Source organism: Pogoniulus pusillus, chromosome 19 (assembly GCF_015220805.1).
Source record: "Pogoniulus pusillus isolate bPogPus1 chromosome 19, bPogPus1.pri, whole genome shotgun sequence".
In the NCBI taxonomy this organism is placed as follows: domain Eukaryota; kingdom Metazoa; phylum Chordata; class Aves; order Piciformes; family Lybiidae; genus Pogoniulus; species Pogoniulus pusillus.
Window position 1 is genome coordinate 17,258,224 of NC_087282.1, and position 26,775 is coordinate 17,284,998.

Sequence of the window (26,775 nt, forward strand, 5' to 3'; positions counted from 1 at the left end):
CTGCAGCAATGGGTCATTAACGGGCAAAGATCCAAGCACTGCACAAGAATGCTAATTAAGTCATTGTGCTGGTCATCAGAGCCACAAACCACTGGAGAATATTGTACCGACCCTCATTTTGATTTCAAAAAAGGTTCTAAAATATGGACTCCAGCAGCATTAACCACACTTTCAAGGCTTTCACTAAGGTAACACCAACTTTTTCAGCAGCTTCAACAGAGGACAGAAGCAGCACAGTGACCGAGGACTGCACAGAGGTGAATTACAGAAGCAAACCGCATCTCATTTCCTGTGAACAGCCCTGCCTTGGTGGCAGACACAACCCAAGTTCCAAAGTGTGAGGTGGTGGAACTGGGAATGGTAAATCTCCTTCAAGTCATGCTATGTAGGAGTTACCAAACACTGATTTGCATTCTTTATTGCAGCTTGTAGGTGGGAATTTGGTGAATTGCCTGTTGTGATTCAGGAAATTTCACATTTTGCATAACTCTAATTGTTTCAAATCTGAGTGGATGGCAACCAAAAGCAGAGGTATCACAGTATCACAGTATCATCAGGGTTGGAAGAGACCTCACAGATCATCAAGTCCAACCCTTTACCACAGAGCTCAAGGCTAGACCATGGCACCAAGTGCCACGTCCAACCTTGCCTTGAACTGCCCCAGGGACAGCGACTCCACCACCTCCCCAGGCAGCCCATTCCAGTGTCCAATGACTCTCTCAGTGAAGAACTTTCTCCTCACCTCCAGCCTAAATCTCCCCTGGCGTAGCCTGAGGCTGTGTCCTCTTGTTCTGGCGCTGGCCACCTGAGAGAAGAGAGCAACCTCCTCCTGGCCACAACCACCCCTCAGGTAGTTGTAGACAGCAATAAGGTCACCCCTGAGCCTCCTCTTCTCCAGGCTAAACAATCCCAGCTCTCTCAGCCTCATCCACTTCAAGCACACATGGGGTTTCCAGTGGAGTTTCTTTGTACAGAAACATTCATGTGAGCTGCGTTTTTATCCATATAATCTATCTGCAAAACTTTCAGCCCAATTATTTAGTCATAGCATGGATTTCTTATCCACAGTCAGATTTGAGAAGCTCAGACCATCTCACACACACACACACACACATCAACATACTGGATCAACAACGAATTGCATCCTGTGATAACCAAGCCCCTACGCTTCTGCAAGTGAAAGAAGTGTGAGCTGCAGAACGACATGTTGACTGCTTTGAATGATACCAATAGCTGTTTTGAACCCAGATGTCCTCGTAGGACTGTACCAATAACAAGAACTGGTACTGCAGTTTGATCTTCCATAGCCTGCTGTAAATCTGCACCAGCTCGCTGAAGGCAAAGGAGCTGCATCACTACCTCATTACAGACACAAACAATGAAAGAATGATTTTCTAGATTGCAGCTAGATTATCATAGTTTACCACATGACTTCCTTAAATCTCACTCAAATGCCTTCACTTTTCCTGTTGTAGCCTCCTTGATTCTTAATGCTTCACTATGAATGCACTTTATTATCCCATGAAAGGTGGTGACAATTAATATGTACACTGGTTGAGAATTCTTTCTGGCATCTTTTTCCCCCTGAGACTACTGAAAGAGAGGCATTTACATGTGTATAGTACAATGAACTCAGTCTTCCTTAACATCATCTTTTACAGAAATGGCAGTGATGTTTGTGACAGCACTGTGATTCCATTACATGTAAGAGGAAGATCTAAGCCTATGCTACTTGGTTAGCCAGGAATGAGGGATTTTGAGCTGGGAACATAAATATCACTAATGGGGACTTACAAATGCTTTATGTACAAAGCTATGCTTTAAAATAAATGTATGTAATGAATATTTAACACTTTGTTTCATCATACACATGATGTCTAAGTATGAATCTTGAGCTTGCTGTAAACAACAGAAAATGGTTCATAAGTGTTTTTCACTCCAAACTGAACACAATGATTCAACATATTATTAAAAAAAAAACACCTGAAAAAACTCTGTAGCCCTAATTTTTGCTAATAACATACACAAAACACAGGAACTGCCTCAAGAAAAGAAGTAACAATGAACACCTTGAAGAGCAGATGTTATTGGTGACTGCCATGCACCCAGCTTCAGTTAACACTGTTTGAGTCAGAGCTTGCTTTGTCAAGCCTCGAATCTCCCAAAGAAAGCTGTGCAATTTTCCTGGTTTTGAGCAATTGCATGCTTGTGTGGGTGTGAGTGTGTGCAGTTTTGTATGTATGTATTAGTCAGTGGCTATCATTTGAAGACAGAGAAAGCAAGGTTACTCAGTAGCCTTTCTCCTATGCATGAAAATACAATTACAGTAATCTTAGTGTGAAAAGGTTCCAGAGCTTCATCATTTCTGTCTTCTCTACCTCGTTTCTCCTTGTCACATCAAGCCTTTACAGTCACAGTCCCCTCTGCCCTTGCCAGTTCTTGAAATTCTCCCTATGGTCACTGTCTGTGCTGTGCCAGCTCGCCTCCTTTGAGCTCTCTCCCTCTCCCATCCTTACTTTGAGAAGTACCATTTGCCCTTCCTGTGACAGCTCATGAGGCCAGTCCTCTGATAACCCTTTAGAAGAGCGTGGCTCAAACCTCCTGCTCTCAGGAAGGCAGTGCACTGGCACCTATGCAAATGTGTTCACCATCCCCAGCCCCCCCATTTCTCCCTATGCCTATTTCCTTCAGCACCATTTACTTTTCTTTACCTCTCTACCTGTGACATGGTATTCCTGTAAACAACATGTTCCAGGCTCCAGCTGTACTTTGCCATTAAGAAGGCTGTTACATAAGGAGTGTGATTGTTTAAATAAAAGCACCATTTACTCCCCAGATGTGAACTTTTCTTTCTCCTTCGCATGACAGTGCAAGCTCTGTCAGTTTGGAGGTACTGTCTGGGTAATGAATAGGGAAATTGTTTTCTCATTCCATGCATGCCAGACCTGTACACCCAGCTCTTCTATTCCCTACCTTCCAGTGCTTCACAAGATGCACTCACTTCTGAGCACCCTGGAGGTGCTGCACTTTCTTGGGTGCCCCTCGTTTTACTCACTCTAAAGGAAACCAGCCAGCTCAACAACTTACACTGCTTTTCTGTGGTGCACATCAGATCTATCTCAAACGACTAAAGAACTGATAATTCACCACAGGTCTGTGAAGAAGCCATATAGGAAAGGTTTTCATTAATACAGTTGCCAGTTTGTACTACTTCAATCAATAACACCAGAAAATACTAGATAAGACAAGAAAAATCTGACATCCTTCTAGGAGATGAAGCAATGAGATCACTTCAAAACGGATTCATCGTACCATTAGTAAAACTCAGAGTTTGTTGATTCTGTAGTCATTAATGCAAATACAGACAACAGGAAAAATTAATTCAGATCTAAATCTGACCTTTCAACCTTTTTTTTTTTTCTTAGTCATAGCTTGGATGTGAAAAAGCAGCAGGATGGAAGGTATGCATTTTCCTGGAAGCACTGCTTCCGAGGCTAGCTCTTCTGATGGTGCCATTTCCCCTTGCTGCAGTGTTATCCAGATGTTGATGTTACTCATTAACAAATATGTCTGGTCATACAGTGGCAATGCCCATGCTTGCCAGGGCATGTAACAGACCCATATTACATTGCAGTCCCTTTTAGCAATGCACTGGGAAGAGGTTGTTCCTGTGATCTATGAATGCAACCTTACAAGTCAATCTGACCTGCAGCTATTAAGGCTGAGACAATCCTAGCTTCAATATTCAAATGTGTCATTGTCTGGGCAGTTCTTAAAATACTGATGATGTAAAGGAGTTAACCCTCATCTAAACAGTCCACAAAATGATTGGGCTAGAGGTATCTGTAGTAGCAAAACTAGAAAAAAACCAAGTGCCCAGCTTGCCACTCAATGAGCTGAAGCATTTTGAGTTTTGCTGACTGATGCTTACAAAGAGGGAAGATATTCAATAGATTTCCCTTAAAGCAAGGAACACATTGTTTGTTGCTACGCTGTCTCTGTACTTTAAACAACCCAGACAGAATTACATTCTGGGCAGTCCTCCCTGCAGCTGGACTAACACCCAAATTCACTCAGAATCTCCATACTTCTGCCAGGGAAGTAAAGCCTGTACCACAGTCTTCCAGATCATCTCTTTGATACAAGTATTTCTCAGCTGACCCTACAAACAGGTGGAAAAGACATTTCACTCTTTTGCACCTATGAAACTTTTCCCACATCCATGTAGCATGCAAAATTCACCTGAGCAGTTTGCTCAGCCACATGGAATTCTATGTACTATGTCACTGAGCTTACTCTTGTTTAGACAACAGCAATTATTAACATGTCATGAGTAAACAACCACACTGGAACGTCTGTAGCATCATGTGAGCTCCTGCAGTTGGTACTGAAGTACTGATAAAAAAATATCTCTGTTTTAAATCACTCTTTTCCTGACTGTTCCTGATAGGATCTTGGACTCCAGCCTCCTGTTAGAAATGAAAGAGCTTTTGCTTGCAGTCCCCCTTTCTCAGCCTTGCTGACTACCAAACATCTTTCAGGGATGTATTTTCCTGGCATGCAGCATGCATGTGCCAGCTGACTGAACATCAGCTTGCGTTTCTAACTATGCATCTAGGACATGATATGAAGAACGAAGCTTCTGGCCTACAAGTGAACCTCAGGGATTTAAGTGTGGGGTTGTATTTGACAAGGGCACAAGGAACTCGTCAAAAAAGAGGCCACTGAGGCAAGTGCTTCACCAAAGCAAATACAACTTCCATTATACCCAATATGTTTCAAGTGCACAGGAAGTCTGTAAGTTGGGATACACTTGGATATTCTGTACGCTTGACCCTCAGCCTGGCACTTATTTAAAAGGGAACAGATCAAACATGCTAGACATGAGTGAAAAACAACTAGCCAACCCAAAACAGTCCCCAGCACTCAAAATCCAAACATGTCAGGCAAATATGCTTTGTATAATCTAAGTCTGCTTAACAATTTTACTGTCAGGGAAGAAGCAAGGAACAAGCTACTAAATGAGTCACCAGTAAAAGATGCAGTAAATGACTAGTACACTGGAGTGCTCTTTCAGCCTAACCCACCTACATGCAAATTATCAAACAAAAGTAGAATAGCCTCATTCTATCTGGTTTTGACCTGATCACTTCTCTGGTAACTGGAACATAAAGCGTTACACTACTATTCTGGTACAGGACAACCTTCTAGACTCAATGGCAAACACATCCTAATTTCCCCCCCTGCTTTTTCTAGTCTGTAAACCTCTATTTTTTTTCCTGTGGATAATTACATTATTGCAACTTGTCACCCATAATCAGAGAAATCTACACAAATAGATATGTCAGTTTGGTTGAGTGAATGTGAACTTGCCTGGCTCTAAAGAAGAATTTACAGGAACCATCTGGCCTGCATTTGCTCAGGATGGGATACAGTTAAACATGCAGGAATTCAGATATGCTGAATGCAAGTAAAAGATGACTTTTTTATTTATTTTTTTAAAAATTTTCCCTTTAAATGTCTCTTTCTGCATGCATTTCACCTTGATCTGTTCTTTCACAGCAACCTTCCATTTAACTCACCCCTCATTTACTCAGATTTTAGGTCACTGCAACTGCAGTGCTTTTGAATGAAGCTCTACCAGCGTGCAATGAGAGCAATGTAGTAAGGGGTCAAAAAGTGCAATAACCAAGGGCAGACATAGAGATGCTGTAAGAGGTGCTGTCACTCCCACAAGGGGACTTATTCATATGACTTTCACAATGTCCTGGTGTAGGATAGATGGGTATACTTCAGCACAACAGCATGATCCAAAGTTTATCAGTAAAGCTGCATTGTAGTTTCAGCTAGGCAAACCTTCGTTCAGATAATTTTCAGGGGAAAAATAATTTAGCAAGTATAGCTTCTGGATGCAGATGGGTAACAAAACAGATGAGATGGAAACACTTTAAAAACAGAGCGGGTTCTGGTTGAGGAAAATCTGACAGGTAAACAAAAACCCTAACAAAATCAGAGAGAGGAATAATATATTTTGTGAATCAACAGAAGGTGAAGAGCATTGTGTTGTGCAGTGGACATGGGCTGCAGGGTTTCCTCTGTGTCCTTATTGCTAACAACTCTCCATACTAATGGTATTAGAAAGCTGACAGGCAGTAGTGTGGCTATTCTGTCACCAGAGGATGCTGAGATCTGGGAGACACAGGCCTAGAAGTAGTGAGGAGCCTCCCCAAAGGGTAAACATTTTAACATGTAAATGGAAAGATTGTGAAACTATGTTAGTGTTAAAAAGAATTAACTTCCAAGCTTGAGGAGATCTGAATAGAAATAAGAAAATTAAACTGCTTAAATACAGAGAGATTTCCTCTGTGAAGCTCTGCACTGAGTCCAGGCCAACTGAAAACTTGAAACTATGCAGTAAGCACAGCACTATTACACATTTAGTAGGATGCACTCTAAAGAGTTCAATTCCAATGACATTCCAGCCCAGTAACAATATTCCTGAGTGCCCTGAGTGCTTCAAGTGACATCAGTAAATTCAGAAGAAACCACTTGCTGAGTACAGTCCTGCATCCTATCATTAACAGGAAGCTAATGTCATAACCTTAGTACATTATCACAGCCTTGCCTAGGTGCAGCCTTCTGTAGTGGCTTCTTTCCCTTTTATTCACATTCGAGCATTTCTGTTCCATGACCGCACTGTTTTGCAACCTCGCTCACTGCCTCTTGTACAGAGCAAGGCAGAATGAGCCTACACCAAGCCCTGCTGCTTGCAACAGATAAGCCTTCAACTGAAAAGCCTTTGAATAGATAATCAGATTTCATTCCCCACCTTTCCCTTACTCTTGTGCATTGGTTACCAAAGAAACCAGATCTAGCCACCATAGAAAGAAACTATCCCATCCAAAATCTTCTAGATGTCAGACGTCATAAAGATGACTATAGCCAGACTTAAGTGAGATGCTTTGGTTTTAGTCTGTCCTTAACTTACAATCACAGAATTCTTAAGGTTGGAAAATACTTTTAAGACCATCAAGTCCAACAGTAAAGCTAACTTCAGGTGCATTTGGATGACAGTCTCTTGTGCTCTCTTTCTAGCCAGGAGAGAAAGATGCTGTGTAATTTCTCTGTGTGTGGAAATCAATGGAAGAAAATACACAAAACGAAGTTTTGCAATGCATCAACTTGTAAGTATCACTCACAACCTTTACCTGCAATTGAAAAACTAGAAGAGAACAAAAATCCCCATGTGTTGACTAGCACTTAACTGATGAGGCTAATTACCGCATGTTAAAAATACATTTCTAATTGTGTTGATGTATTTATCTCAGCAAAAAGATTCTAATTAGGAATCACAGAGTTAGCAATTATCAGGCTGGAAAAGAAAACCTAACTTGTCTGCAAAACTGTATCACGTTCCATGTGAAGCCAGTTGTCAAAAACCTACAAAGCCCCAAACCAGAGCATGTGCAGATGTTGCAAGACCTGGAGAATTTAGCTCATCTTTTGGTGGCAACTCTGACTTTGAGGAGATGTACTTGGCCTATCATGTGACTGGGAGAGAAACAGAAGATGAAAAGCCACCTGATAAATAAGGGAGTAATGTCCTGCTGCTCCAATCTGTGGAACTACCTCTCTCAAGGCTTGCCTGTGGCTGGTCTGAGTGAGGTGGTGCACTGAACATTGTCTCTTACTTCAGAAATGAGAGGTCCACTTCAGTGCTGGGCCCAGTCCCGTTCAATATCTTTACTGATGACCTGGACGAGGGGATTGAGTCCAGCATCAGTAAGTTTGCAGATGACACCAAGCTAGGAGCAGGTGTTGATCTGTTGGAAGGTAGGAGAGCCCTGCAGAGGGACCTGCACAGGCTGGATGGGTGGGCAGAGGCCAATGGGATGAGATTTAACAAGGCCAAGTGCAGGGTTCTGCACTTTGGCCACAACAACCCCAAGCAGCGCTATAGGCTGGGGACTGAGTGGCTGAGAGCAGCCAGGAGGAAAGGGACCTGGGGGTACTGACAGATAGTAAGCTGAAGATGAGGCAGCAGTGTGCCCAGGTGGCCAAGAGAGCCAATGGCATCCTGGCCTGCATCAGGAACAGTGTGGCCAGCAGGACAAGGGAGGTTATTCTGCCCCTGTACTCGGCACTGGTCAGGCCACACCTTGAGTACTGTATCCAGTTCTGGGCCCCTCAATTCAAGAAGGATGTTGAGGTGCTGGAACATGTCCAGAGAAGGGCAACAAAGCTGGTGAGGGGCCTGGAACACAAATCTTATGAGGAGAGGCTGAGGGAGCTGGGCCTGTTTAGCCTGGAGAAGAGGAGGCTCAGGGGTGATCTTATTACTGTCTACAACTACCTGAAGGGACATTGTAGCCAGGTGGGGGGTGGCCTCTTCTCCCAGGTAACCAGCAATAGAACAAGGGGACACAGTCTCAAGTTGTGCCAGGGTAGGTATAGGCTGGATATTAGGAAGAAGTTCTTCACAGAGAGAGTGATTTCCCATTGGAATGGGCTGCCCAGGGAGGTGGTGGAGGCACCGTCCCTGGAGGTCTTCAAGAAAAGACTGGATGAGGCACTTAGTGCCATGGTCTAGTTGACTGGATAGGGCTGGGTGATAGGTTGGACTGGATGATCTTGGAGGTCTCCTCCAACCTGGTTGATTCTATGATTCTATGTATGTAGCACTAATGTCCACTGGCATTGATACAGCTGTATGGATTTCTTTTCTCTCATCAGTGAGCCTGCAAAACTCCTGATGCATCTGTGTTAAGGACACACTTTAGCCCAGCTTCATTATTTCAGACGCACATCACACGTGGGCTTGCATCTCTCGCAGAATGGTCTATGCTCCACACAGAGCAGCGAGCTTCATGTGAGAGGCGTTTGCGTCATTCAGCTTTCAGAAAAGTCTTACAACATCATAAATAACAATGCTAAATAATGCTCAAAGCACTGTACACTAATGGACTTTTCTGTCAACAGTTCCACACAAAACATGCAAGAAACACGTTTGACTTGGAATTAAAAAATGATTTGGCTTATCCCTTAGAGAGAATTAGTAATAGAGCCAATTTGCAAACTTAGGTTCTCCTGATTCACACCTAGATTTGTTTTTAGTGCAAGCTGTAACATAGCTGAATATATACTTTTAAAGCTTGCCTACTGATACATTAGCCACTGACATTCTATAGCAAAAGCATCAGTATGATCACAAGGAAAGTGTATTCTGAGCATCTTACTTAACAGAGTAAATCGAATAGCTCCCTACCCCTCAGCGAACTGGGATAGCGATGGAAAGCGTTGTTTATTATTCCAGGTGAAGCTGTAGAACGGTGATACTGTGGCAAACAGAGTTAAAAAGAAAAGAATTCTGTGGAATTATCATCTAAGGAAGGGAATAAAAATGAATTATTTTTTAAGCTTAAATAACTTTTTGTGCCGAAAGAGAATGTTAGTGCATTTATTCTGTTACAGGCAGTAAATGTTCTGGAAGAAGGGACCTTATCCACTTATCAGCAGCAGAGGATTTGGAAAATAGCTAAAACTTGGTGTCACATATCACTGCATTCATCTAAAGAGCTAGAAATGTATTTCTGATGTATGCTGCAAACTTTAAATTATTGATATCACAACTTCATTCTTTGCCATGAAATACATAGGGGTTTGAGCAGGAGCATGCAAAAGTAATGCTGACTGCCCTCTCTTAAAAACACGTCTGCAGCTGCTGAGTTTAAAAAAGGATAAATATTATTCCTTTGAAGAAACAATCACAGGAGATTATGGTAATCAGACTATGAATTGAAATACATATTCATCACAAAGAAAAAAAAACCAAAACCAACAACCAAATGCATTTACCTCAGATAAATGTCTTGGAAAAAAATTATGCTAGTTGAATTGTCCTCAAACATAGTAAAATTATTCTTTCTATCTGACCTTCAGTCAATCATGTAAGAAAAATATTTATTCCTCTCCCTAACCTTTATCTACACTTTCTGTTTCTCAAACTACCTGAGCAAACAAATTTTTTGCCTCTGAGAATTTTCATTAACAGATGCTATCAGCCTTTCAAAGTCTCTCTTCATCAACATCTCACTCTTTGCTATCCAGCATTTTAATTGCCCTTGCAGCTGGGATGTGCCTCATGTCTCAACCCATAAGTTAATTTCCTTTTATTTATTCTGAACACTAAAAAAATATAGCAATCAAAGGGTGAGTACTGATTTCAAAAATATTCTGAAATTTAAATGAGTTTTTATGATAATAGAAATGGTAATTTATGGATCCATACTCACAGTCTGCATGTATGCCTCTTTTTAGTCACTCAGTTGGCTATTCTGCCTTTTTGTTTGCCAATAGCTCATAACAAGGAGCTTTTATACAGCACTATTATTTTTTTCAGTATAAGCACTTCTCTCCATAGCAATGATGTGTTCATTAATTACAAGGCTTCATATCAGTTTGAAACAGGTCTCTATGCATCCTAGACTGCTTGGCAATCTGCTCTGGCTTGGGTTTGAACATACTACCACAGTGACCAGAGTACAGAATATCACAGTATCGCAGTATCATCAGGGTTGGAAGAGACCTCACAGATCATCAAGTCCAACCCTTTACCACAGAGCTCAAGGCTAGACCATGGCACCAAGTGCCACGTCCAACCTTGCCTTGAACAGCTCCAGGGACAGCGACTCCACCACCTCCCCGGGCAGCCCATTCCAGTGTCCAATGACTCTCTCAGTGAAGAACTTTCTCCTCACCTCAAGCCTAAATCTCCCCTGGCGCAGCCTGAGGCTGTGTCCTCTTGTTCTGGTGCTGGCCACCTGAGAGAAGAGAGCAACCTCCTCCTGGCCACAACCACCCCTCAGGTAGTTGTAGACAGCAATAAGGTCACCCCTGAGCCTCCTCTTCTCCAGGCTAACCAATCCCAGCTCCCTCAGCCTCTCCTCGTAGGGCTTGTGCTCATCTAACCTGCCTTACATCGATTCCTCCTGCAGTGAGTCCACAGAATGACAACTTACAGTTAGCAGAGAATCAGCATGACATCAGTAGCCAGCACTTGACCAAACATAACAAATCACCTCTCAAAAGATTTCATAGAGATGAGATGGCAGAAAGAGGAGGTCCTGTTTCAGCGCTCTCCATCAGTGACCTAACACCGTTACTCACTGCAGCGTTATGGTCTGTGTATCAAAAAGATCTGGTTTGCTCCACACAGCGGTGACACACAACAGGCTCATGTCACCTACAGACCAGAGATTATCTGTCGTCCTTCAGGAAATTTGTGGGTCTTTACCTGCTAATGAAGGAAGAGACAAAAGGGGAAATAATGCCTTGCTTTTATTTCTCTACCTTATAATCCTATCTGAATCTTGGCGGTCTCTTTCACTGCATCAAACATCACTATGACTTTTAGCATTAGCCACCTCTTCTCTGCTAGCACACAAAACTTTCATTATTTATTTTTGCAACTTTTAAATACAGGGGGTGGAGCCACTAAAATTTAGATGGGTGAAAAAAAAATCCCCAGTGGTCAGTTGCTGGATATACTGATTTAGCTCAGGAAGGCAGCTCAGATGAATGATAGGCTGGATTACAGACAATGTGCAATCATTTCAGCATAAATTTTCACTAGAGACAAGAATGTGATTCCAAAGTTTAGCTCTGTCCTCACCTCTCCAAGTTTTGATGTACTTAGTTGGAGAAGAAAGGACAGGGAGAGTCGTGGAGTTCACTTCAGTCATTAGCAAGGGCTGGGCCTCTCAGATCCAAACTTTTCTACAGCATCCAAGATTATTTGTGACAAAAGCACTCTCCATTCCAGGATGATTTCCCCATGGATTGGATTTTTCCCCTGCTATGGTGCCATCCCATTGCATTCATTTTATGCCTCACAAACAGAATTTACAAAGGAAGGCAATTTTGATTAAAAAAAGAAAAGAGAGTACCATTATCTAGGCATGGTCAGAGTTTGTCTAATTTACTGCTCTCACAACTGATGGTTTAGAAACACCACAATGATGAGCTTCACAGAGAAACTGGACTCAGGCAATAACGTGCGTGTCTTTAAAGGCAATTTCAGTAGAAACTTGACCTTATCACACTTGACCACCTTGGGCAAAAACTGGTCTTGCATATAAAAAACAGGTACATATCCTCAAAATTCATCCTCAAATTAGCACAATGGAAGTGTGCACTGCTGGATCACCATGAGCACAAAACAGTATTAACAAAAGTTTATGCATCCTTTGAGAAGTAATGTCCATTAACTTCTGCTGGACTATACACCCATATATATACACATATATCTATCTATCTCCATGATTACACAGCAAAATGTTTCACATGTAAAACCACTTTTCTTAGTTTTATATTGTCAATAAGTATTAAAAAAAAAATGTGCTCTTGGATGTGCACATGGTAAAAGGTAAAGACAGCTCAGGGAGTTGGGGTTGTTCAGCCTGGAGGAGAGGAGGATCTGGGGAGACCTAATAGGAGCCTTCCAGTACCTTAAGGGGGCCTACATGAAGGATGGAGAGAGATTGTTTACAAAGGCCTGCAGTGACAGGATGAGGGGCAGTGGCTTCAAACTAGAGCAGAGCAGGCTTAGACTGGATGTTAGGAACAAGTTCTTTACTATGAGGGTAGTGGAACACTGGAACAGGTTGCACAAGGAGCTGGTTGAAGCCCCTTCCCTGAAGATATTCAAGGTGAGGCTCGACTGGGCTCTGGGCAGCCTGGTCTAGTTGAGGATGTCCCTGCTGACTATGGCAGGGGGTTGGACTAATGACCTTTAGGGGTCCCTTCCAGCCTGGACCATTCTGCGATTCCATGATTCTGTTAAATGATCTACAAATGCTAACAACTGGAGTAACTGAAGCAACTAATATTTGTGCCCATGATTGTCTCAGAAATTGACTCACTTCACAATGCAGCACAGGTACAATTTTTCCAGCTATCTGGTTTTCATTTTCAAAAGTGATCTGGGTAGGATGGCAGGAAGAGATTTTCAGAGGCAGTACAGATGCAGATGAATCTCAGCAGGTGGGGTACCTGCACTCCCCTGATGTAAATGGCAGCCAGGTATTGATCTCATTGAGGTACTTTTCACAGTGTCTATGCTGAAACCCTAACTATGCCTGAGAGACCTGTCCTGTGTGCCTTTGGAGATCGCTTCTGAAAATAGGGAATGTGCTGCTCAGAATATGTACTCTGTGGCCCGCTTAAAAAGTGGCACAGAATTCTCTACAGAATACACTGCTAATTAGCTATTTCATAGCAAGATGTTCAACAAGTGCACAGATAAGGACTCCCTCACTAAATGGGATGTACACATATCTCAGACAGACAATTATTAGCTTAAAGAAGAAAAGGGTGACAGAAAATTCTCCACCAAGGTTGTGGAGTGGTAGAGTATCCACGACAAAAGGGAAGACTTGCATGTAAATGGCAAGCTCTCTGTTTTCACAGTTTGAAGCTAAACTGTTCTTAATGCCTTCTCAGAGTTGTTCTGTAAAATTAAGAAGCTGAAGGATCACATCCTTGGGAGCAGTCAGCTTCAGTACTCCAATTATGCTGGGCTTTGCACCCAATTATGCTGCCAAGTGTTTACTATTATTTAAAATGTTTATATGCTACTTGAGTAGTCAATCCAATACTCGGCATAACAAAAGAACTCTTCCATTCCATTTGTTTTGATATTATACTGATGCATGACTACTCTTCCATGATTCCAAAGCCTTGCAAATCTCATTGCATGGTTGCAAAATACAATGATCAAACATACAAAAAGTTTAGTATTGTCTAATCTGAAGGAGAAGATATAGAGTAAATGGTACGCACAGCTAAGAGAACAAGCACTGATAGTTCTGGTCACTCAGCTTACCTACACTGTAGTCACCCATGTAGAGAAAGACTTCACAAAACAAGGAAGGTTCCAGGTATAAATAGTGGAAAGGTCTTACATGTCCTGTGTAAATCAATACTTTTAAACATAAAATTTTCATTCCACTACTTCCCTCGTTCAGTAGGGAGGCACTTTTGTTTGGTCTTATTCCACACACACCCCCTTGCCCCTGAGGAAACATTTCTTTATTTTAACACTTTCTGCCACTGTAATTATCTCTGTACAGGTATGAAAAACAAGGGAACACCAGGTGGGGCACACCTGGGAGCAACTGGAATTACTTCAGTAAAAAACTTCCATCTAACCTTACTAATTATTAATGTACAGATGTTGTAGGCTCAAAATATAATGTCAGTTCTTACTCCAGGGAGCTGGTCTGCCTTTGATTGTACTCAATACTAACTAAGCCTCCCCCTGCAGTGAAATAGCAAGCCAACATCTTTCTTCTTGCAGCACAAAGATCTATTACTGTTATTTCAGGGGAAAAAGGGTCAATATTTAAAAAAAAGCCATATTCTTTAAACACTGGAGCAGTATGACTGGCCACAGGGCAGCAAGAGTTCAAGAATTTGTTTCTAACTGCACTGCTGCAGTTAACAGCTCTCATCGAGGGCTTAGCTCTCAATGCCAGGTTTTCTTGCTCCCTTCTTGGAGCATGTCCTATCACTTCATCAGTTCATCCTTTTTTTTAAATACAGCAAAAATTTTGCCCCTGTTTCAAAAGGTCTACACTGTGCATTTCTGTCTTCAGTCTTTGGATAGCCCTTTTATCTCTGTCTGTAATCAAAGTCTTGGTGACTTCATTCCTGTCTTTCAGAAATAGCCCTGTTGTCTCCTCTGACACACACCATGGCTTCTGCTCTCCAACATCACAGTATCACACAGTATCACAGTATTATTAGGATTGGAAGAGACCTCACAGATCATCAAGTCCAACCCTTTACCACAGAGCTCAAGGCCAGACCATGGCACCAAGTGCAACGTCCAATCCTGCCTTGAACAGCCCCAGGGACGGCGACTCCACCACCTCCCCGGGCAGCCCATTCCAGTGTCCAGTGACTCTCTCAGTGAAGAACTTTCTCCTCACCTCCAGCCTAAATTTCCCCTGGCACAGCCTGAGGCTGTATCCTCTCGTTCTGGTGCTGGCCACCTGAGAGTAGAGAGCAACCTCCTCCTGGCCACAACCACCCCTCAGGTAGTTGTAGACAGCAATAAGGTCACCCCTGAGCCTCCTCTTCTCCAGGCTAACCAATCCCAGCTCCCTCAGCCTCTCCTTGTAGGGCTGTGCTCAAGGCCTCTCCCCAGCCTCGTCGCCCTTCTCTGGACATGATTCACCTCTGCCACTTTGGGTGATGTGGAACTGAGGGAGGATTAAAAATAAAAGCATACAAGACAGGGCTGAGACCATAGGCCTGTATCATGCAGTTAAGCATGTTGCATCTATACCTTCATTGATTACACACTGACTATAGTAATTCAGGTACTCCAGAACAAACCACCTCAGAATTTCAGTCTAACTTATGCACACTTCCAATTGTCCTTTGTACTCACAACTGCATAGAGGATTGGATTGATGGCACTGTCTGTCCTGAACAGCAGAAAAGAAACAACTTGAATTCCCAGTTCCTCAGCCTTCCCCATAACACCACTGACACATTTTCCACACGTGTTGATATTCCACCCTCTCTCTTACAACCTGGAACTATAAAATCTTGGGAGAGATGCAGGAAAAGAGCTAAAACAACTACTCTTCTTTTAGATCAGCTCCTTTTCATTCCTTGCAGAGGTTTAAAACATAGGCAATCAACTTTAGCCTAGATGTGCTTCAGCTAAAGCCATGTGGAATTTTTCTCTTTGTTTCACTTAAATTTTCTTCTTGGCATCTGAAGTCATAATTGTGGCTTCTCTTCCAAACGTTCCAGAATACCACTACAGCACAAAGGAAGGTGGGTGATGAAGCCTCCAATGTGGCAGCTGCCTTAGACTGCATTAAAGAAGTTGTTCCACGTTCAGGTGGTATGTGGTGGAAGCTACCTTCTCCTTACTTTGCCTCTTATACAGACTGCACCCCTCTACATTGCACAGCAAATAAAACTGCAACATCTCTCTCCCACATACACATACTGGCCTCAACAATGAATTGCTAGAAGACTATTTCAAATAGCATTTCTCCATTCCATTTCTTTGTGAAGAATCCCAAGCAAACCCAGAGATCATTAAAGACAAAATATTGCTGTGGTGTCCTTACTACATGGTTTTTAGTTTGGGGTTTTCTTTTGACCAGAAGCCATGTGATTCTTTTCTGACTGGCTTGCTCTGTCAAACAAAATGACCCTTCTTGAGTGGTCAGCAAATGTGATGGCTTTAACAGAGCTACCATTGCAGGGAAACTGATGCACCATGATCATACTCTTGTCCATAGAAGGTAGAAGCTCCACTGGGTATTGTCAAAGCAACTCGTAGCAACTGAATGCAACAATCTGATTAGTGAAACAAGCACAGTTCATGCATAAAGTCACTTCCAGGCACCATTAGAAAGCAAGACCTCAATGTATAAAAGTTTGCTTTTTAACCACACATTTCCATTAAGTGCAGACAAAAAAATGTGGGCATTATTTTGCAATTTGACTGAATCTAAAAAGAGCAAGGTCTGGAAGAGGCTACTTCCCCTTATACCACTGTGGCAGTGCTGATTGATAGCTACTTCATGATCAGGGCCACAGCTGATGGAAGAGACACCTGCTCCTCTGTCCTCCATGAGGAGTACAGAAGTTTGCTTTCCTGGCAGAGTAGTTTTCTGTTACTTAGCTTAATCCATTTTGGAGCATTTATGCTATTGCTTAGGATCATTGCTTTGAAAATTGAATAAGAGAAAGGCAAGGCTCTCATCAGCTTTAATGGGATTTTTATCATGGTATATGTAAATATTAGTGCTGATACATGCCATCAGGGCCAAGAGACAGTCTCAACACCAGATTTTGTCTAGGTTCACTGCATCCACAAAAATACTCTCACCACTACAAGACACAACTATGTACCATGGTTTCATCTGAATCCTGTGGTGCCACTGCACTATTCATCTGTCAAAAACAGCAGAGATCAGACTGTCTGAGGAGTACCATGGAAGAAATGTGACAGCAAGCAAACCTGACTGCTTGCCTGATGGTTCCTGTGTCTGGGTAGGACCTTATCTCCATAGCCTTAACTCTTAAATAGTTCCTTACAACAGGCATGACTCAGACATCTGGTTGTGATAATCATTCCTCGTGCAAATACAAACTAACATTTGGGACAAAGAGAAAACATCTCTCATTTACATCAATAAAATCATGTGCTTATTCACTTTGCTAACTTGTGCTTAAATGAGCCACATTTGAGAAGCCTATGTGGACACTGCAGGATCTACACAACTACATGAAAGTCAGAGGGACAAGACTACATGGAACAGAAAATAAAACAAACATGAAAACATTTGCTCTGCACCAGAACAATTCAATCAAAACCTGCTCTGTTTTTCTTAGCAAAACATGCTAATGCTAATGTCATGCTAATTTAGGATGCTTAGAAATATCTATAGATGCCAAACAATTTAGCACAGAAGGGCAGTGATTCCATAATTTAATGATTTAAAAATCATCACTAAGTGTTCATTTTGCTTTTGACCCAATTTAACACAGGAAAAAAATTGTAATATGTTTACAGAATCTTAACTGGGATTTATTATTTTTTTCAATAGCTATTAATAAAATAAACTATGGATGATAAAAATGGAAGGCAAGCATGCAAATAATTCTAGTATCAGAACAATTATATCCTTGTACAGAATAATCTAACCAATGTATGGTGATACTAAAACAATGTCCCAGTACATTTCTTTCTGACTAAAAGCAGCATGTTTATGGCTGGTTGGTTTTGGTCTCTAAAGCGTGGCCATTGACCACTTTCAAATAAATGAAAAATGTTCTTTGATGCCCTGCATGAGCCACAGATGGGCACAGAACTTCACTTATCATTTAGGGAAGCATCCTGTTAGCAGTTACAGCTCCATTAATTCAATAATAGAGCTGGTAGATTTTTTTTTTTCAATTAACACTGCATTTACTGGAAGAAGAAGACCATCAGGAGAAGAGAGGACCACAGATAGAACTGAATTTAGGCCTAGCTGAATTTTCAACTCTGGCTTAAAAAAAAAAATCCTTCAAAATCTAAGTTAAAGACTATTACTTGCAAAATCTGAACAAAGATTAAAACCAGACTTTTATGGTTTGGGTGTTACCCACCTCCCCCACTTGTGAAAATCACCCAGACTAGACACAGAAATTGAAGAATGAAGCTTTATAATCACAGCTTAGCACAACATACAAGCAGCTATTTGCAGTATCTACAGATACAGACAGAAAGAGACAAGTTTAAAAAGTAACACAGAAACACAACAGCCCTCCCAGAAACCAGAGTCCTCAGGAGGGGCTACCAACCACCCTTCCACCTTCTTCCTACCCCTGTATCTTACCCCAGACTTTGCCTTATGTTCAAGGTGAGTTTGGAGGGTCAGCCAGGGAGGTTAGGAAGCAGAAGGATTAGTCACACAGACAGCAGGTTAGAGAGAGAAAAGTGCAGCCCCAAAAGCCAGAGAGCAACCTCTGTTATCTATGTTTATGCTCTTGTTCTTATACACCTCGACAAGCCTATGAGTGAAGTAGACATCACCCCTGTTTCCTTTTCACAGTCTATAATCTAATCCTTCTCACCAAAATATCTCAGCTAGGCTCAAACTAGCACACAAGCTTGGTCCTGAAGTAACTTAGAATCGATTTGTTTTTGCAGACAAACTAGCATTTTTCAGCTTGGACTGAAATGAGTTTTGTAATTTCTCTTTCACTCAACATTTCCCACTCCTTCTCACATTCCACTTGATTTCGACTTGAACAAAATTTTCTTTCAAAGCTTAAATTCTGTCAGGCTGGAGGGAAAGCATACATTTGTTAGCTATGTTGAAGAACCTAGTGCTATATTATCACAGAATATAGTAGGAAGCCCTGGAAAGGAAACAAGACAAGACTGAACAGTAACTTGACAACAAGGTACTGCACCAAGGAATATTCTGTATAAGGACAGTCATTAAAAAAGAGACTCAGATTAGGGAAATACAATAGCTTTCAACTTTTCTTAACAAATATGTACCTAAAAATCCCTGAAGGACCACACAGAAATCATTACAACCTCATTTTTATTAGTTTACAGAAAAGTAGCTTCCCTTACAACACAAAGATTTCTGTTTTTATTGCTTCTAGACTCTGGTCTCTGTGTGGCAATTGAGGCTGCTAGTCCTTGTACTGTAACTCAAACAAATATACCTCTAGTAACAAAACTAAAGCTAATTCTCTAATTTTCTAGTAAAATGCTCATTGAAACCTCTCCCTTTCCCTTCTAGTGTAATAATCATTAATTATTTACTTAAAATAGTTCTCAAGAATATCCTTTGTGGTAGATTGTGTAGAAACAGAAAGCAAGAACGTATTCCCTCCCCACCTTCGGTAATGACTACAGGCTAAATATAACAATTAAGTGGATTTCTACCATCTGACCTCAAGACTGATGTAAAATATGACAATCCAAATATTATAAAGTGGCCTGCAATAAAGCTTCTCATTATTCATACAATGAACACATTGTTCTTAAGCAAACATTTTAAATAGCATCCATTATTCATGTAAAGTCCAAAGAATTACCTATTGGGGATTTGGAAAAAAAGGAACACATCTGAATATCAAAATAATGGAGAATTTTTCATCTTCTTTTATACTGATTTTGTACAAGTTTTTATCCCTATGTTACAACTGGTTTCTTTCAAATGGACCTGTCAAGAAATTATTTTTAAATGCATAAGGTTGGATCTTCACCTGCATGAGTCTGCATCGCTTCACTACAATAAATGCAATGAACAGCTTGTGCTATGCTCTGAGGTATATCCTGATTTTACACAACAACCCCATGCAGAGATACAGGCTGGGGTCGGAGTGGCTGGAGAGTGGCCAGACAGAGAGGAATCTGGGGGTGCTGATTGATACCCGCCTGAACATGAGCCAGCAGTGTGCCCAGGTGGCCAAGAGAGCCAGTGGCATCCTGGCCTGCATCAGGAATGGTGTGGTCAGCAGGAGCAGGGAGGTCATTCTGCCCCTGTACTCTGCACTGGTTAGACCACACCTTGAGTCCTGTGTTCAGTTCTGGGCCCCTCAGTTTAGGAGGGACATTGAGATGCTTGAGCGTGTCCAGAGAAGGGTGACGAGGCTGGGGAGAGGCCCTGAGCACAGCCCTACGAGGAGAGGCTGAGGGAGCTGGGATTGGTTAGCCTGGAGAAGAGGAGGCTCAGGGGTGACCTTATTGCTGTCTACAACTACCTGAGGGGAGGTTGTGGCCAGGAGGAGGTTGCTCTCTTCTCTCAGGTGGCCAGCACCAGAACGAGAGGGCACAGCCTCAGGCTGCGCCAGGGGAAATTTAGGCTGGAGGTGAGGAGAAAGTTCTTGACTGAGAGAGTCATTGGACACTGGAATGGGCTGCCCGGGGAGGTGGTGGAGTCACCGTCCCTGGGGCAGTTCAAGGCAAGGTTGGACGTGGCACTTGGTGCCATGGTCTAGCCTTGACCTCTGTGGTAAAGGGTTGGACTTGATGATCTGTGAGGTCTCTTCCAGCCCTGATGATACTGTGATACTGTGAACCAACCTGGTTACACTCAGTATCAGCGTCAGTTTCCTTCAGCAGAACTTTTAACGTTATAAACGTTTTGACAAAATCCAGCTTTATAGTCAGAGGGTGGTCACTAAAGTCACAGTAACGTCTGCAGACAAACACAAATGAATATCCCATAAACTGAGAGCGTAGCTATGTAAAATGAACAGCACTTAATACTTCAGAACAAATAACACCATTGCTCTCATTATCTTTTTATCCTAAATTTTCATAGCAGACCAAATAAAGTGTTATGAGGATGCTGCTGGCACCAAAAATTCACTCTAAGACAATTGATGATGTGTTTACATTGCCCGCTCTGCCCCCAGGTTTTGAGGGTTGATCCAGAGATTAAATTAAATCTAAACTGTAATGGTCTACAGCTGCTAGCACTTAATATGTTTGCATTCATATAGATTATTAATGAAAATTCAGTGTAATTCTATACACTGTGAACTTTGGAAGCCACGGTTCTTATTTAGGATCCTGATGTGCAGTTTCACAATCATTCATAAACTAATGGAAATGATTGCTACATAAACTGAAGGCAGGTTGTAGCCAGGTTGGGGGTGGCCTCTTCTCCCAGGCAACCAGCAACAGAACAAGGGGACACAGTCTCAAGTTGTGCCAGGGGAGGTATAGGCTGGATATTAGGAGGAAGTTCTTGCCAGAGAGAGTGATTGGCATTGCAATGGGCTGCCCTGGGAGGTGGTGTAGGCACCGTCCCTGGAGGTCTTCAAGAAAAGCCTGGATGAGGCACTTGGTGCCATGGTCTAGTTGACTGGATAGGGCTGGGTGCTAGGTTGGACTGGATGATCTTGGAGATCTCTTCCAACCTGGTCGATTCTATGACAAATGGGAATTCGTAATCAAACAGCTAAGTCAAATACTTTCCTGTAAGGAAATGGTGCTTTAAAGCATAAATATTAGTATATGGTTCATGTCCAAAGGGTAACATTGCTTGGTCTTATATGCTATGGATGCAGGCAGACTTTCTCCAATTTGCAGCATAAGGAAAACATGCAAACTAAAATGGTCATTATTCAAACATATGCCATTCACATCCATTTTGTTGTGTTCTTTGAGAATGGTAGCTAAATTGTTCCAGAGAGGGCAACTACAACGACAACCACACTAACACAAAACACATGCTTTATCTAGAGACACAACTTGCACTTTCAGCAACATATCTAAAAACAAATAAGCAGTGAGGCAACTCTGAAAAATCCTTCAGGGTACCTGAATTCCTCTGAAAACGTGGAAAATAACTACCCTTTTTATATTATCAGGTGTTTTTTTTTCTTGCTGAAACAGGACAACTGCCACACTGTGATGAATGTGTCTCAAATGCCTGTCTCCACGATGTGGAATGTCTCTAAAACCAACACACACTAATGTAAGGGAGGCAGTTACTTTGTAAGGCTTTTTTAAAATAGCATAGCATGAAACTCAAACTGTCAGTGCATAAATTACTGCTGCCTCGAGGCTGCAATAACTTATGCATCCTTGTAGTCACCCCCTCATATACTTCCCCTTTCAAAGAAAAGCTCAGATCTCCCCTTCCGCCTCCACCTCTCCACCTCTTTGTGGCACCCGTTACAATGCCATTAAAAATACCCCTCTGTGTGTAGGTGAGGGAGGGAGAGAACTGCATAGCAAGTGACAGAAAAAACAAACAGAAGGGTTGGGGGGTTTACTGTTGTGAAATCCCTGCAAAAAGTCTTACTGCAATAATTCCGTGTTCGTGTAACTCATTTGTCCACAGCCAGGTATAATTTGATCTCACTTCTTTAATAAAAACTTGATCTAATTTGAGGTTATCATTGTCAGTTCATGGACAAAACCAACGGATCGATAATGCCAGTTCTACTAAGCAATAGGCAATTCTATCTACAGAGCAATTACTGGTGCCACTGTAGTCAGCTGAAAGGTTTGATCTTGCTGAGCCAAACAATGCCAGAAGACTGGCTTCTTTATTTCTCATTTTCCTTTTTTACTATTCTTTCCCCTCTTCCCCTTAAAGTCTTCCTAACAAAAGATCACAGTATCACAGTATCATCAGGGTTGGAAGAGACCTCACAGATCATCAAGTCCAACCCTTTACCACAGAGCTCAAGGCTAGACCATGGCACCAAGTGCCACATCCAACCTTGCCTTGAAGTGCCCCAGGGACAGCGACTCCACCACCTCCCCGGGCAGCCCATTCCAGTGTCCAATGACTCTCTCAGTCAAGAACTTTCTCCTCACCTCAAACCTAAATCTCCCCTGGCGCAGCCTGAGGCTGTGTCCTCTTGTTCTGGCGCTGGCCACCTGAGAGAAGAGAGCAACCTCCTCCTGGCCACAACCACCCCTCAGGTAGTTGTAGACAGCAATAAGGTCTGCCCTGAGCCTCCTCTTCTCCAGGCTAAACACTCCCAGCTCCCTCAGCCTCTCCTCGTAGGGCTGTGCTCAAGGCCTCTCACCAGCCTCGTTGCCCTTCTCTGGACACGCTCAAGCGTCTCAATGTCCCTCCTAAACTGGGGGGTCCAGAACTGAACACAGGACTCAAGGTGTGGTCTAACCAGTGCAGAGTACAGGGGCAGAATGACCTCCCTGCTCCTGCTGACCACACCACTCCTGATGCAGGCCAGGATGCCACTGGCTCTCTTGGCCACTTGGGCACACTGCTGGCTCATGTTCAGGCGGGTATCAATCAGGACCCCCAGATCCCTCTCTGTCTGGCTGCTCTCCAGCCACTCCGACCCTAGCCTGTATCTCTCCATGGGGTTGTTGTAGCCAAAGTGCAGCACCCTGGAGAGATACATGTTCCTAACTATAAAAACTGAAGACTAATACTTACTCCTAAAATCATTATTTGTTTGAGCAAAGGAGGGGGAAAAGCCAGTGAGAAATAAGATTGCAGCGAACTGCACTCTTTGATTGAGAAACACATTTACAATATCTTCAGTCTTAGGAGCAGATCATGACACAATCCAGTCTAGACTACAATGGTGTCATGTGAATATAATGCAGGCAAAATAATTAAAGTAGACTGAAAGGATTTTATACTGCAGTTCTGACTTCAACTCATCAAATTAAATTCTTCATGAATTAATGCACACAGACCGAGGTCGATGTAGTATATGACTTTGACATTTCATAAAGATGAGTGACAATTATAGCTTCTTTCATGTATTTTAGACGGCTCAGTAGGACATAATGGCAACTGAAAATTACTTCAGAAAGAGAAAATATATAGTTTATATCATAACTTTATCCAACATTTCAGTTTATTTGATGTATTCACCCACTGGAACTACCCATATTTGAGTGCTAACTATAGCACTCACATTGAACTGAAGGCACCCAAGAGTTTTAATAAATACTTTGCTAAGTTAATTCTGAGACTACATAATTATTTTTGTATCGGCAAGAGGATCAAGGAAGAAATCTACAAGGCCCTGATATTATGTACTATGCTACACATATAGAATCATAGAATCACAGAATTAACCAGGCTGGAAGAGACCTCCAAGATCATCCAGTCCAACCTAGCACCCAGCCCTATCCAGTCAACTAGACCATGGCACCAAGTGCCTCATCCAGGCTTTTCTTGAAGACCTCCAGGGACGGTGCCTCCACCACCTCCCTGGGCAGCCCATTCCAATGCCAATCACTCTCTCTGTGAAGAACTTCCTCCTAACATCCAGCCTACACTTTCCCCAGCACAACTTGAGACTATGTCCCCTTGTTCTACTGCTGGTTGCCTGGGAGAAGAGGCCACCCCCCCACCTGGCTACAATGTCCCTTCAAGTAGCTGTAGACAGCAATGCTACAAACCCAGCAATATTAGAGTGATCAGCATGAACCATCTCACTAAAAGAGACACCTGGGTGCCTGCATTATTTGCTTTATGTATCTGATGGCTTCAGAGTGTTTAAAGTGTTCTAGAGTACCCCGAGAAATGCTTTAAGGACCATCTGGACAGCTTAAGAACAGCTCAGAGCCATCGTCTCAGAGACACCAAGACACAAGAACATAATGAAAGGAGGGACAGGGCCATTTCATCAGACTAGACTAGAACAGTCAGAAGTGGTTTTTCCTTCACAAAGCAGGAAGGAGGCTCATTGTGTAAGTGCTCATTACAAAACATCACAACCAAAGCAACCCGGAACTGTCTTTGCCCTTGGTCAGTGTGGTTCAGTGCAGTGTGTGAAATGAACACGCTCCCTTAAAAACCCATTCTCAAGTACAGCTTATCAAAATATGAGTTAACAAAAATGAATTATTAATCTCCTGAACATGACTAGAGAGTGGAGAAGTAAACTCATTAACTTCAGTCAATTCACCTGGAGGTAGCAGAGATGTACTTCAGGTGCAAATCCAGACTCCAAAGCCCACACACTTCACAGAGCAGTGCCTGAGGAGTCTGGCCCTAAAAACTGAAGGAGAAACACTTAAGCAATAAAGGGGATATTCTGCTGTTGTAAGAGATGACAATTCTGTGTTTAATCGTGTTAAGCAACTAAAGAAGAGCCCTGAATTAATGCTGCTCTGCTGTGCAAATCACTGACTGATGATTTGTTTCTTTGGGCTGCTGACAAGAAAGGAAAGTCAGAAATATCTCCAAGTGCACAGCAACAGGCTGTGGACATGATGAGCTTAGGATCAGGAAGAACAAAATCTTAGGTCACCTTTCTCTGCTGATGATTCTTTGCATCATGAATTAAAGCAAAAGAGTAGGCCAGGAAAAGCTGTGCATCTAAAGCTGAAGAAATGAATAATTATTTATTACAGAGAATAAAATTCATGTCAGGAATTTTTCACTTTTTCCTTTAGAGATTAATACTTAATCACTTGATGGAAGTATTTTTCGTGCCACTCCATGACAGTAGCACGCTGTCTTATAGACCTGAAATGCATGTTCACAGTGCTGCTGTTCTGTGAACTGCAAAGACAGTTTAATGAAGAAAAGAAAAAAAAACAGGTGTGATTTCAAATGTCTCCTGAGAAACCACAGAAGCAGTTCTCACTGTAACAGAAAAATCCTTTCAAAACTGCTTAACGATATGAGGTCATTTTACCTGCCAGCTGAATGGGTTTGTCATAAATGCACTCACATCTGTTTTTCTTTCACAAAGCATTCAGGTCATCTTTATGCTTACTCAGACAGATGGTATTTTGTGGGAAGAAAAATCCATGTGGTCAAATAGGTCTGGTAAATTCTCTCAAGTCTGAAAAAGGAAACTACATCTTAAAGGGCAAAGTGTTAGAGATAAAGGAAGGTATTGAAGCTACAACCAGTGGATTTCTTCATATGAACTCCATGGCAAACACCATGTACTTTACCTTAAATGAAAAGTTTCTTAGTAATCTACTAAATTTCTTCAATAGCTCGAGCATTTTTCTAAGTGAGGAGGGAAATTTGTGATGAAATTTAAGGGAGTTCTTGTGTTCTTGATGTTCTGCACCTCTCTTAAGTCAGAGCTCACGGTCTTTCAACTTAACAATGGTATTTCCATATATGAAGTAGAGGAAGATCAGGTTGTTAACCTGCTGATCAGTACATTGAATCTTCCACCTGAAAAACGTGTCTGCAAACCCTGACATGCCTCATACAGACAGTGCTGATCTAGAGACCACCAACTGAAAATCACTTCAAAATCACAAAGCCTTTAACAAAGCTGAACTCTTACACACCATTCATGCACCATGCTATGTAATCCTGTATCAAAAGAAATTCAAACTGCATATGAAGCCTGTCTCTTGGCAGTGAGGAAAGAACATTAATAATACTTAGCTGAGAACCTACTTGGAAATATCTGAGCCATTCTTTGAAAGGGGGAAGCTTGGTTTACTAACTTGTTAAGGTACTGCATTTTACTTGTATATTCCTCATGCACTAGAGAAATCTCCTTTGTGTTTGGCATTCATTATCACTTCCAACTGTTATAGTCATTCCATTAAGCCACAACAGTGTGTGCTCATCCCACAGAAGTTCTTCACCTGGTGAACAGTTCATTTCTCTGGGCTGAAGATGATCTTCTCACTATTGCATTCCACAAATGTGTGAGGTCTTTCATAGTGCATGTAGGGAACCTATTCCTTTATTGCGAATAAGAAACAACCATTGTTCAACAAAGTACCATGGGCTACCAAAGTACTAT

The 26,775-nt window shown here is 42.1% G+C and overlaps 1 protein-coding gene across 5 annotated transcripts in view; it reads right to left on the reverse strand.

Moving 5' to 3' along the window:
* Window positions 1-26,775, reverse strand: part of GRIA3 (glutamate ionotropic receptor AMPA type subunit 3) — a 164,960-nt gene that overhangs the window by 89,462 nt on the left and 48,723 nt on the right. The gene's annotated exons all lie outside the window — the stretch shown is intronic.